We start from the raw sequence: 12,899 nt of genomic DNA on the forward strand, positions 1-12,899 counted from the left end.
CAGATGTGGGGATTTCCATTGCCGACGCTGAAACATGTTGATTTCTCTGGGGTATTAGAAGTTGTAATTTCTATTTTTGTCCGAAGGACAAATGGTCGATTAAATTAAAATGAGCAGAGCTGTGGAGCCTTTAGTGACCTGGATCATCACTGTGCAACAGTCTCTGTGAGGAGCTTACATTGGTTTGTGAGATGATTGGGAGACAGGCGCTGTACAGAAAGTGGAGAGCAGGAAACCACCCCAAAGCATTCAGTGCAGCTTGCTGAATTAAGTTTATGCTCATCCATTGCTGTGCTTCATACACTTTTGCTGCGAAGCGCTACATGAATAATACACATTTCAGTGTGCTATTCCATTCTCTCAGCTGGTCAGTCCTAGTGGCGGCCTTGTATCATTATCCGCTGATTAAGGCAGCCTGGACGTCTTGCCCTTGGGACTTATTGTATTTCCCAATACATTTAAGCCATACTGTACATGGTTAATTAAAAAAAAAAAGACTATTGCATCATTTTGTAGGGAGGTGCTGATAACAAAATTACACAGCCTCTTTTTTTTCGTTTTTGTTTACTGATCCAACTTGAATTTGCAAATTAAGACATCACACTAAAGCTTTGTTTTCCTTTCTTTAGAACAGTGGTTCCCAACCTTTTGACTTTCGTGGATCCACACTTTATCATTACTGGAACCCCTACTGAATCATTACTGAAAGCTGGGTCCCAATCTGTTAATATTATTTAACTTCCGAAGCAGTCGTGGACCCCCTGAGGAGGCTTTGCGGATCCCCTGGGGTCCTTGGACCACAGGTTGGGGACCACTGCTTTAGGAAATCGGATGGAAGACGCGACGGTGGCATGGCATTATTGTATTTTTGCCTTCAGTCCATCTTTGCTCCCTTATCTTCGTTTCATAGCGTTCCTACAGTCCAGTTAATTGTTTATTTGGAAAGTGTTTCCATTTTGGGGTTCCTCTTGTTTTATACAATGTGCTTATTTATTAGGAAATGAATTGCACATATTTTAGTAATTCCTAAAGTGAAGAAAACCCAAAATATCCCATCTACGCTGACAGTTCAAGTTGAAACGTGTGAGTACGTGCGCATGCGCGTAAAGGGCGCTTCAAAGGAGGGAAAACAACTTCACTGTCACATAAGAAGACCTGCGGGGCATGATGAGATATAGATAAAAGCCCAAACGAGTTTGTGGCTACCAAAACTTTCAGCAACTATTGGTGAAATTGTATTTTTTTAAAAAAAAAATCTTAAAAAAAAAAAAATAATCTTTCACAGCGAAATAAATGTCAAAAGCAATTAATCTGGGATACAATCAGTTAAAGAGGGACCAACAGTAGTGTCTCAAATATCTGGTACTCACTGAAGTGTTAGGAGCAAATCGATAGCTGTTCTTGCTTGCATGGCTTTTTTTTTTATTTTATTTTTTTATCTTGCCCTATTTTTAATCAGTACTGTCAGCAAAAATATTACAGCACACCAATCCCAAACATAAGGGCAGAAGAATCGTTTTCATTGTTCTGACAAGTAAGGATTAATGTCGCCAGGACAAATAAGAAACAGAAGTCCGCCCAGTTTCTCTTGGGGATTTTAAGGCAGAGTAGACACATCACAAAAGAAATCACAGTACTAATCGGAGAAAGAGCTTGCCAAGCACAGATGGAGCAGTGAACTTGATCTGTAACTAACAATGCTACCCTAACCAGTTGACAGTCCAGTCTGTAAACATTTGAGGGTGGTGGTGGTAAGGTAGTATTTTTAAAGAAAGTGGTAGATAGTTCTTGCCCTGAATAGGCTGACTAACGTTCATCAGAAAAGGTTCTTCATTCTTTGTCAGTTAAAGTCATATGCATCTATTATAGAAGCTTTGCTTATTTCAAAGAAAGTGTCATATGGATGCGCGGCTTCCAAAGCTTCCTTCGCTGTTTTAGCATTTAATACTGCAACAGCGTGGGAATAGACTTATGAGGCCGCGTCTGTCATGACTGACTGACTCAGTCCTACTTGGTGTAATGATTCTTGCAGCTCCTTCCCCTACAAAGGTGACTTAACTATAGCACCTGAAGTCAATTATTCAAGAGCTTTGAGTGGTGCTGGGTTAATAGCAGTAATATCGTATTGTCCAGTATATAATGTTTTACTTTTTAATTTTAGCAAATCATTTTGGGAATTTTGAGGAATAACATAAAAATCTTCTAATGTTTGTGTCCCGATCCTATAATTGACTAGGTAGAGAAGTGAGTTTCTTTACAGGACATGTAGATTTCCGTAGCATTTTGTCCCGTTAAAAAAATATTATTAAAAAAGTTCCATCCCTCTAATAGTGCAACATGCAGTCTGCAGAGTACACAGATGAGCGAAGTGCACCTAACTTGCACTAACCTGAGGCTGTAATGGCCTTAAAGCTTCACACGAGTCGGGTCATATTCTTCTCAGATCTTGGTTGTCTCTGTTAAGGGGGAACTCTCGAAGACTTGTCAGTGCTGTCTCTATGCTTTCGGAGGTTAGAAAAAAAATCTGATATGAATTCTTTGGTGTCATGAGCAGCAGTGTACTCCGCTGACGCACCTCAAGGAAGCCGTGGATCAGTGGAATTACAGCTAATTATGGGTTTGATGTAACTGGGACTCCTGACTGCCTTGCCATTAATATTTTAATGTTTTAATGAGTGTTTGCAGTTTTTTCTAGAGTGTGTGGGTGGTGGTAGTGGGTGGTGGTAGCGTGTGGGAGTACGCCCTTCCATATTCACATGCTTGAGGAATAGCAGCTTGTGGTAATCCCTTCAAACAGGCCATGGAGTGTTTATCTTCTCAAAGGCTTTGATGAGGCAGGTATGAATTTATTCATACCAAATCTAGGAAATCCATTGGGAGCTCGTGACGACCTACCAATTGACTGGGTAGTCCCTAAAACATACAATTACATGGAATTAATATGTTGCAGTGTAAAAGCTGGAACCCAGTATTTCTGAATGAGTTTATAATATTGACCTGAGACAGGCTTAACTTTGATTCTCTGCGTTGGACTGAGACTAAGCATTGAATGAATAATGACGATTTCGAAAATGAGGAGTTGAGGTCTTAGGTGCGTAGCACAATAAATTGAACTTTTGCAATCTGAGCCGATCAGGTGGCTTAAAAGTTGCAAGAGTTTATATTTTCCGTACTTTCGCAGAATTGTAGAACTCTTGTGACATGATACTAAACGTATATATATTTTATTTTTATTTTTGGCTGGCCTTCAAAATCCACTGCATGAAGCTGTGCAGGTTTGGCTGATCGCAACTTCGCGGTACATGTATGCTGAAATGTGGTATTCTTCCGTCTTATCAGGACCTCTGAAAACTCGAGCAATGGTATTAAAAGTAGCATGCTTTTGCAAGTGTCACCTCCTTTTGCAACACAGGTGCCCTAACACAAGATAAGATGCCTCAATTTCTTCTTGTGTCTCTCTAAAAAGGCTTTCGTAAGTAGTCTTTCATTTTTTCCCAGAAATTTTAAGGTCTTGAGTCTTCGTGTTTGATCCAGTCTCATAACTTAAGAATTCTCAGTTCAAATTAGTCTACGTTTACTGCTGAGTTTCTTCCACTAGACCTGCGTCGTTCTTCCTTCCATGCGTGGTGCAGACACCTGGAGTCAAATCTTTCACCTCTTGGTGCACCTTCCTCTCCTGGGTTCCTTGACCTAACTGTGAATACAGGAGTGAGTTCACAAATGAAAGCTTGTTCCATCAGATCAAATGTAAAATGGTTAGAGCACTCTCAAGCACTTTTTTTATTTTTATATTATTTTACAACAAAATCTGAGTGTGGATAAATTAACCTCTACCAATGTCAACTGCATGGGTGAATAATGCTCAACTGTATAAAGCACATGGCCCGGGTGGGGTACTTTCAAATTGTCCAGGGACAGTGTGGTATTGGGCTAGGTGTTTTGATTGTAATATGCATGCCTGTCATCAACACCGGTAAAAATGTGGATTTTACTAGCCTTCGCCAAGAAAATCTAGATTGTATTAAAGATAAGGAGGTGGATATTATATTGCAACACTGCTGATATAACTCGGCCGTCCCAGCTTTATTCATTTAGAGGCCTCCTCGTCCAAGACTTGTTCATGATCCTATCTTTGTCTCCCTAAATAATAATTTGCTGTTTTATAAGAGGAGTGTTTCAGTCTTGACTGGAGACTGTCGAAGTCACTTTGCTGGCAGGAGAAGCGCGTCTGTTTTTGGCTGTTTCTTCAGACATGGCCACCTAGTCAGGTCCAGCCCTCATTCCAAGTAAAGGCTGAGAGCTCCCCGGACAAAAATGACCATGGATAAACCCCAATTTCTCTTTATTTACCGATGATCCATGTCAGTGTTAAAAAAACAAAACAAATCAAGTCTGAATGTGTCAAGAAACGTAATGTTTTTTTCATCCATAGGTTGTCGCCTACTTGGTTCAGCCGATGACACTCTTCCCATCCAGGTCACTGCTTTCTTCAGAGCTAGAAAACTCCCTGTCTCTCTACCCCTCACGCTAAGAGTTTGTATAAAATAGAGGCATAAGACTCTCCTACCTGCCTCTGCAGCTGTATAAAACCTGAAGGAAAATCTCACCTTAAAACGGGTGCGTAGGATACCCCTTGGCGCTGTACAGCCACATGGCCCTTCCTTAGTTCATACTTCTGCTCAGATCAGAGCGGATCCAGTTAAGGTTTTTGGTAAAACATCTGGTGGTATGAAAGTCCAATTGCAAACAATTGTCGGCCTTTCTTAATAATAAGAAACATTCCTTTATCAGGACGTAACATTTATTATAACCAGTAACTAGACTTGAAATGTCAATGCTCACTGTTGTGAGCACAAGCAGCATTTCATTTCATAAAATCATCTCTTAATATATCCCATAATGTGTTGATTTAATGCTGCTACTGAGTACTGTAACCATAACGGTGCAAGGTCTTGTGCAGGGCTGCAGACATAAAGACATGCATTTTAAATGGAGGAGTTAGATTATCGAAAAATCACACGATAAAGGGATGTTATAGTTGGGTGAAAATACTACTTAAAACTGTTAAAGCACCGAAATTCACCAGTTAAGTTATCTCGAGTAACTACAACTCGTGCCATAAAGTAACTATAACTTGTGCTTCCACCATGCACATTGTTGTCATGGATGATGCCATTTCAGATGTTGCAATGATGTTAGCAATAATGCTATGAGGTGTGTAATATGGGAGGTAATTAGCAGAACATGGCGAGGGCACAAGTTATAGTTACTTGATATAACTATGATGAATTTCAGTTTTTTGTTTTTGTTTAAAATTGTATGTTTTAACTGACACTTTCAACCAATCAGCATTTGTAGAGCACAGCACTGTCACCCGTGGGGGTATTTGGGTGAAGAGGCAGGTCTGGAGTTTCTTTCTGATGTCTGCAAGAGAGGGTGCTGTTCAGAGATGGAGGGGCATGTTGTTTCAATCCTTGGTGGCGATGTAGGAGGAGCTGTCCCCCCCACCCCTGCCCCTCCGATGCGGCTGTGAGTAATTTGCGATATATGTGCTAGGGCTATTGAGGAGGAGCGCAGGCTTCTGCTGGGTTGGTGCAAGCTCAGTCAGTGGTTGATGCAGGCTGGTCCTTGATCATGTAGTCATGAGTGTTATCGCAAACTATCATTTCTTCTGGATGGGGAGCCAGTTGGGGGGGGGGGGGGTGATGTGGCCCATTCGGGGAGGTCCAGGACGAGGCTGGCTGCTGCGTTCTGTATGGTCTGGCGTCTTTCGAGGAGTTAAGTGGAGATGTTGGCATAGTGCGTTGTCGTAGTCAGTGTCTGGTGACGAGGGCCTGGGTGTTGGTTTTTCCTGGTGTTAAATGGGATCCATCTGGGAAGCATGCCGAGGGTGTGGAAGCAGGAGGAGGAGACTCCCTTGTCAGTTCGCTGTTGAAGATGACGTTGAGGTTGTGTGTGTGTGTGTGTGTGTGTGTGTGTGTGTGTGTGTGGTCTGTTGGATAGGAAGTGGGTCCGAGATCGACTGGCCACCACCTGTGGTCCCATATGGATGCGTTTCTCCTGAAGATCAGTGCTTTTGTTTTGTCGGAGTTAAGTTTGAGGCAGTTTGCTGTCATCCACTTGGCTACATTGGTCATGGCATTGCAGAAGTTTGTTCTGGTGGTGAAGGGGTCTTCGGTGAACGAGAGGATAAGCTGCGTAGAAAATGATGTTGAGACCATGGGATCGGACGATGGCGGGGGTGGTCATGTAGGGGTCAAACAATGTGGGGCTGAGGGATGATCCTTGGGGTCCGCCACGTATGATGTTCTTGCGTTCGGAGATGAAGGGGGTAATCAGATGCTGAGTGCGTCCTGTCTTGAAGGAGGCAATACATTTGAGGGCATTCCCTTGTATGCCGATGTTGTGGAATCTGTCGATGAGGGTGTGTTGGGATACAGTGTCTAATCCAGCTGAGAGGTGAAGGATGATTAGGGTAGCAGTCTCCCTGCAATCGGGAATGTTCTGATGTCGTCTGTGGCTGCGATGAGTGCGGTCACAGTGCTGAGGTTGACACAGAATCCTGATTGGGAGCTGTCAAAGTTTGTTTTGTTCCAGATATTCAGTGAGTTGTTAATTGATGGCCTTCTCGACTACTTTGGCAGGGTAGGAGAGCAGAGAGTGGTCAATAGTTTTTGAGTTTTCTGGGGCTGGGGGATGGTTTCTTTAGGAGCAGTCTTATTTCTGCATGTTTCCATTTGTCCAGGAAGACTGCAGTGGTGATGGAGGTGTTGAAGATGCTGGTGAGTTATGTGCTGATATGAACATGTGTTGGGGGCATGGGTTGGAAGGTGCTTGGGAGTGGATGAAAGACATGATGGTTGAGGTGGATTGTGTGGGGAGTTATATCTGTGTGGTGATTGTCTGGCTGGTGTGCAATGGTAGGTCAAGGCTGCTGAGGTTGAGGACTGTAGGCTGGGGGTCGATGTTTTAATAGATGGTGGTGATCTTGCTGTGAAAGTAGTAGGAGAGGGTGCCGCAGAGATCCTGGAATGATTGGATCATGTTCTCTGTGGCTGTCGGGGTTGGAATATTCTTTGACTATTTTGAATAGTTTTTTCATGCTGTTCATTGCTGCATCGATGTGGGCTGTGATGGCTGCTCTCTTGGCTTCCTTGATTTGTTGGTGGTAGTTGTTAAGGGCTGCTTTGTGGCCGGTCCTAAAGGAAGGGTTCCTGGTGGATCACCATAGTTTCTCAAGTCGGTAGCAACTGTGCTTGTGGTTTTGAGCTCCTGGGCATAGCATCTGGTTTGTTCTGGGATTTTCTTTGGTTCTGGTGACTGCTGGTGCATTTGGGGATCCAGGTGGGGAAGTTCTCGATGGCCTGTTCTAGGTCCGATGAGGCCTCGGGTTGGGAAGTGCCTAGGAACTGCGCCCACTGGGTTTGTTACCTTGTCCCAGCTGCAGTGGTTGGGACTGTGGTTCTTGGTGATGGTATGCTGTGCGCCAGAGATGGTAAAGTGGACGTTGGTGTAGTCTGACCACGTGAGTCCTGTGATGTGACTGAATTTGACAGTCGCTGGAGATGAAGATGGGGTCAAGTGTGTGTGTCCGGCGTTGTGCGTGGGTTTGGTGACCATTTGAGTGAGGCCCATGTTGCTCATTATCTCCAGGAGAGTGGTGGAGTTGGCATTGTGTGAGTCATCGATGTGGAAGTTGAGGTTGCTGACTAGGATGTAGTGGTTGAAGTCAATGGCTAGAGGGACGATCATGTTGAGGATGGAATCGCAGAAGGCCGCTTGAGGTCCTGGGGGTCTGCATATGACATTACTTCTGGTTGTTGTCTTGGTGTCTGTAGCTGGAAGTTGAGGTGCTCTATGAAAGGTGTGGGGTTGTCAGTAGCGATGCATCGGAGGGTGTCCTTGAAGAGGATGGTGATGCCACAGCTGTGTTTGTTAGTGTAGTCTTGGTATATCATCTTGTAGCCAATGGGTGTTTGGGTTCGAGGAGGGGTTGAGCCCGGTTTTGGTGATGGACACTTTGGGAGGCGAGGGAGGTGATTGTGTCCCAGATTTTGATGCCATGATTGCAGAGGGATCGGGCATTGAGCAGGATGCACTGAAACCGTTCCAGGTTGTTCATGGTCTTCCGGGAGGGTTTGGTGTGGATTCCTCTGTTGGTTGGTGGTCCAGTGTTGCAAGAGAAGCTGCAACATCGGCAGGTGAAGGGTCCTTTGATTGCTCGAGGGGAGGAGGTGCATCTGTTTCTGTCGCTGTGTCCAGGGTTAAGGGCCAAGAGCTTCTCTGTGGTGTATCGCTGGGTGGCAGAAAGGCCAGAGTTTCTGGTGCCGGGTGTGGTCTATGCGCGGCCGGACGCAGACTGGCTTGCCTTTGGGACGTTGGCAGCGTTGCAGTCTCCATTAATTAGGTCCTGGGGGAGGGCAGGGTGCTGGGTGCTGGGTGGTGGGTGGTGGGAGGCGGGAAACAGCAGAGAACGGGAGGTGGGAAACAGCAGGATGCAGGAAGGGAGCGGGAGGGGAGCAGCAAGAAGAGGCAGAAATCAAGAGAAAAGATGAAAAACTAGCAGAAGTGTCAGAATATAGAAGAGAGGAGGACTATCTGAGGGTGGGAAGCGAGAGGTGAGGGGGTGGCGGCAACTGGTTGGGAGTGGGCTTGACGACCTGCTCAATGGGGCCTCCATTAAGTTCAAGGAAATTTGGTTTCTGAAACGCGTAGGGTTTTTATGGACGCCTAAATAAATTTCACTTCAGCAAGACATTGTGACCGAGGCTATTTTTCTTCGCCCAGTGCATGATTTGTGAAGTTCATCCGGGATGGATGGACACTCTAAATTGTTTATATGTGTGTATGTATGTGTGTATGTATGTATGTGTGTGGGCTTTTGTCATTTTACAGCTCGGCAAGGATGACACTATGTCAATCCTATGCTTACAGATTTTGCTGTACAAATGGCAAAAGACTTTGTCACTATCTAGCTCGGCGAGGATAGCACTGTGCTAATCCTATGCTTAAAGACTTTGCTAGATAAGCAGACATTTGAGGTGAGCAAATCTAGAGTGTCGCTGGTGTTGCAGTGTGCTCCTTACTAGAGCAGCTCTCCACCTAAAATTGCGAACTTCCCAGAGTTCTCCTTTGTTTTTTGCATAATTTATGCGTCACTCTATCCCTGAAAGGGCCTTGGTTTGATATATTGATATATATGTTCATACCTCAATGTACAAGAATCAAAACTTCAAGTGTGAGAAAGTGATTCAATAGTGGAGACGCTGCAGCCCTCACATAAAAGAAGGGATTCAAACGACATTACAATAGCACACTGAACATCTCCAGTGGTTAAATCTGAGTAGCAAGTCAGTAGGGTAGCCAGTACATCAAGGCTAGTCCTTCATATCAATCATATTCCTCAGCCATGTGGGAGATTATTGTAGACGTGTTTGACCCCTCACAACTACAGGGGTTTCCTTCAGTAGGCCGTTGTTCACCTCTATTGATTCACTTTCTCACATGTTTTGACTCTTGTACATTAACATATAAACATCATATATATATTTAAATAAAGTAACTGAATTATTTGTTCAGCGCTTGTATCTGATTATTTCTTGGACCGCTTTTGTTAATATGGAATTATCCACACATATATATATATAGGATCTTATTTCCAATTGAATTAAAACTAAAGGAATTAATTGAGTAATATTTTAGAACTTGCAGAACGATTAGGTGTTAGCTTTGGCCAAATAAGTCCCATGTGACACTTGTTTTATATTGATTGTTTCTCAAAGAAAAGCACTGAACTGCAAGGTGAACTATTGTCTGCTGTTTGTGTTGAACCTCTACCCCCCCCCCCCCCCCCGCTATCTCCCGGAGAAGCCTTTGACTTGTCGCCATCACTACCCTAACAGTCTGATGCGCTACCCTGGCAGTCCGATGTGGAAAGGGTGTACTTGGGACTTTTTTGCAGAGCTGTAGTAGGGTGAACTGCAACACAAGTGTAGCAAACGACTGCAGCCACCACTGTTGCAGCACAGTAGTCCTGCCTGACCCCTTCCCCCCCCCCCCCTCACCCCCCCCACCCCCCAAATGGGTCTAGCATAACCCCTTAGGTTATACTCCTTCTCTTATGAACTTAAATGATTGTGAATTCTGGATTGCTTTTGCAAAAGTATACAGAGCTATTGAGGTTATTTCTGATTTTAAAAGTCACAAATTACATATAAACAATTATTGGCACTAGTAGGTCTAATTTAATTTGCATTTGAAAACTTTCAAATAAAGGTATTTGTAAAGAAGGTGGCACCATATATGGGGACTTATGCAAGATAAAACCACATTAAAAGTATCGCAGCAAGTGTTTAACATTTACATTGGTGTTTGTATGAATGCCGCAGGAAAAACAGCAAGAGTGCTTGTACTTTGCTAAAAAAAAAAAATATATATATATATATATATATATATATATATATATATATATATATATATATATATATATATATTTTTTTTTTTCATTGAATTTTCAAAATGGTTTCTTTGTTTAAAGTGAATTCTGTATATACACAAGTGAATGTAAAAGTGCACTCTTTCATTTATAGTGACGCCAACATAAAGGTAGCTATTGAAAAGTTGTTTGCCAGGTTGCATATTACATCTAAATGGTAGCACCTTGGCCGTGCTTAATTTGTAAAATAATGAAATTAAATACAAATAACGCAGTTCCATACATTTTTTTAGGTCTCGTCTGAGTTCCTTGCATGCGCTGTCTTATGCAAGACCTTTTGTTGCCTTACTGGGGGCTTCCCATTGGTTGCATTCATCGGCACGCTCATTTATTTCCTTATTTGTCCTAGACGTACTTCTACTTCATATGTTCGGCTCTCCTTTGGAGCTCGGACGCATTACCGTCCTTCCAATGCTCTTTTTCAGGTGCTACGTTTCTGGTTAAGCACTCTACAAAAGGATGTGTTTCTCAGATGCTCAGTCATGTACTGCTGCCCCCACATGTTCCTGTCCCAGCCCCTCCTGCACTCCCTGTGTGCTTGTCACAGGCCCTCCTGCCCTCGGTTGTCTGTGCTTGTGATGGTCCACCCCCCCCCCTCACTGACGGGTGTGTAACCATGCAGGCTGCACCCCTGTGTGTGTGTGACGTATTCCAGTTTCACTCCTTCGCGCTTATAAGCTCATTCCTCTCATTGTAAGAGAACGGATGTAGAGTTTCAGCATCATGTGATCTCTGCGCTCGTGGCCTCCGGCCAGCCCTGTGTTTGTGTTCTGCGGCCCGTAGCGATCTTGAGTGTTTGTAACAATACCTTTCTCTCTCGTTTCCAGAGTGAACTGGACTGCACGGAAATGTTGGAGTTTGTGGGAGAGCAGAGGCTGCGTTAACGGAGCAGAGAGCGAGCAAGTCGTGCTGCTGCTTTATTCAGAGGTTAGTAACCTGTGAAGGGCACAGCATGAGTCCGGTTCGTCCCCGACACCCACTTAGCAAATTCGAGGCACAATAGCAGCTTTATGTCGTGTTAGACTAATTTGAAAAAGCCCCGAAGTCTGCTGTGAGATTTCCTGCTCAGGAGAGAAGTGACGCTTCCCACTGCCGTCTCATAGTTTCTTCTGTTTCGTTCATTATAAATAAACAGGCTAGCTTGGTAAAATAGGTAATCTTTTCACAGACCTTGACAGGCTTGTGTTCGAATAATAACTTCATACTGCATGCCGTTATTCTGTTCCTAGGCACTGTAAATCTTACTGCCGTTCTGTTTCTTCTTAGCGCTATAGCATAGCACTCAGTTTGTCGAACTCTGAAGGATGGGTGTCCGAGTTGGCCTTGCTATTATTTTAATGTATGGCCTGCAAGTCAACTCATGTTTCAGGCATGGCTGTTCAGTGTGATGATGATCACATCACCCCGATGGAACTCCATTGGCTCCCCTTTCATGCTCGCACCTCTTCAAAACTAGCTGCATCATATACAAAACCATTGTGACCAGCACCATCCCCTGTCTTGCAGGCAAGCTCAACATCTCTGGTGGTTCTCAGAACACCACGATGAGCCAGGACACAATCAGACTGCAGAATAAAGTGTTTAAAAAAAATAAAAGGCACCAGGCCTTTTCCATCCATGCACCCAAGATGTGGAACACCCACTGCGATCAGGACCGTTCCACTGCTTCTCCAGTTTTGGAAAGAATTGAAGGCTGGCCTCTTCGAAGAGCACTACATCACAGTACATTAACCACCCGCAACTCTGCTGCCTCTGCTTTTACTAAGTGACTTTATGCTGGCCTTTCACCAGGTACAGCGTTCTGCATCTTGGCTAGGTTTGCGCTATAGTAATATCATCTACATACTACTCACTCAGCTGTCCTTCTTGCTTATGTCTTTAATGTTTCATTTTGACTTCCGCTTTGAGCTCTTGCTGCATACTACACTACCACGTAGCATTTTAGAGCATAAGGCTCAACGTTTTAAAAAAATGTTATAGCCAGGTAATAGTTTGACTACAAATGTACTTGTTTTCCATGATGGAAATTGCTACTGACAGACATATGGCTATGAGACATCCATTCTAACATTAGAAACATGACTAGCTCTAACAATGATTATTGCTCATCCATGCGCATCATTGTTTTTACCAAGAGTGCTTGCTGTTGTATTTACATAGTTAAGTGTACCCGTTTTCCCCACCTACATGTGGGGCCTGTCCACCGGCTGGACCTTCATAGTAATTGCCACCGACTCCATTACATTTCCCAGTTGATGGTATGGGGACACCCCAGTTTCAAACCGCCCTCTCAGGTTACTGCAGCTGCATCCTCTACCTGTGTATCACCCCATAATGGTCACCTGCCTGTCCGTCGCCTGTAGCAGTGGTTGTGACACCTACTGAAGTAGCCCTTTAAACATAC

General features: G+C 43.9%; 1 protein-coding gene across 2 annotated transcripts in view; it reads left to right on the plus strand.

Moving 5' to 3' along the window:
- CLCN5 (chloride voltage-gated channel 5) overlaps positions 1–12,899 on the plus strand; it is a 214,621-nt gene that overhangs the window by 47,389 nt on the left and 154,333 nt on the right. For both annotated transcript variants that reach the window (XM_069211865.1, XM_069211866.1), the window contains one exon: positions 11,323–11,422. The gene's annotated coding sequence lies outside the window, so the exon portion shown is untranslated. The remainder of the gene's footprint in view (positions 1–11,322; positions 11,423–12,899) is intronic.

Source organism: Pleurodeles waltl, chromosome 10 (assembly GCF_031143425.1).
Source record: "Pleurodeles waltl isolate 20211129_DDA chromosome 10, aPleWal1.hap1.20221129, whole genome shotgun sequence".
Taxonomy (NCBI): Eukaryota; Metazoa; Chordata; class Amphibia; order Caudata; family Salamandridae; genus Pleurodeles; species Pleurodeles waltl.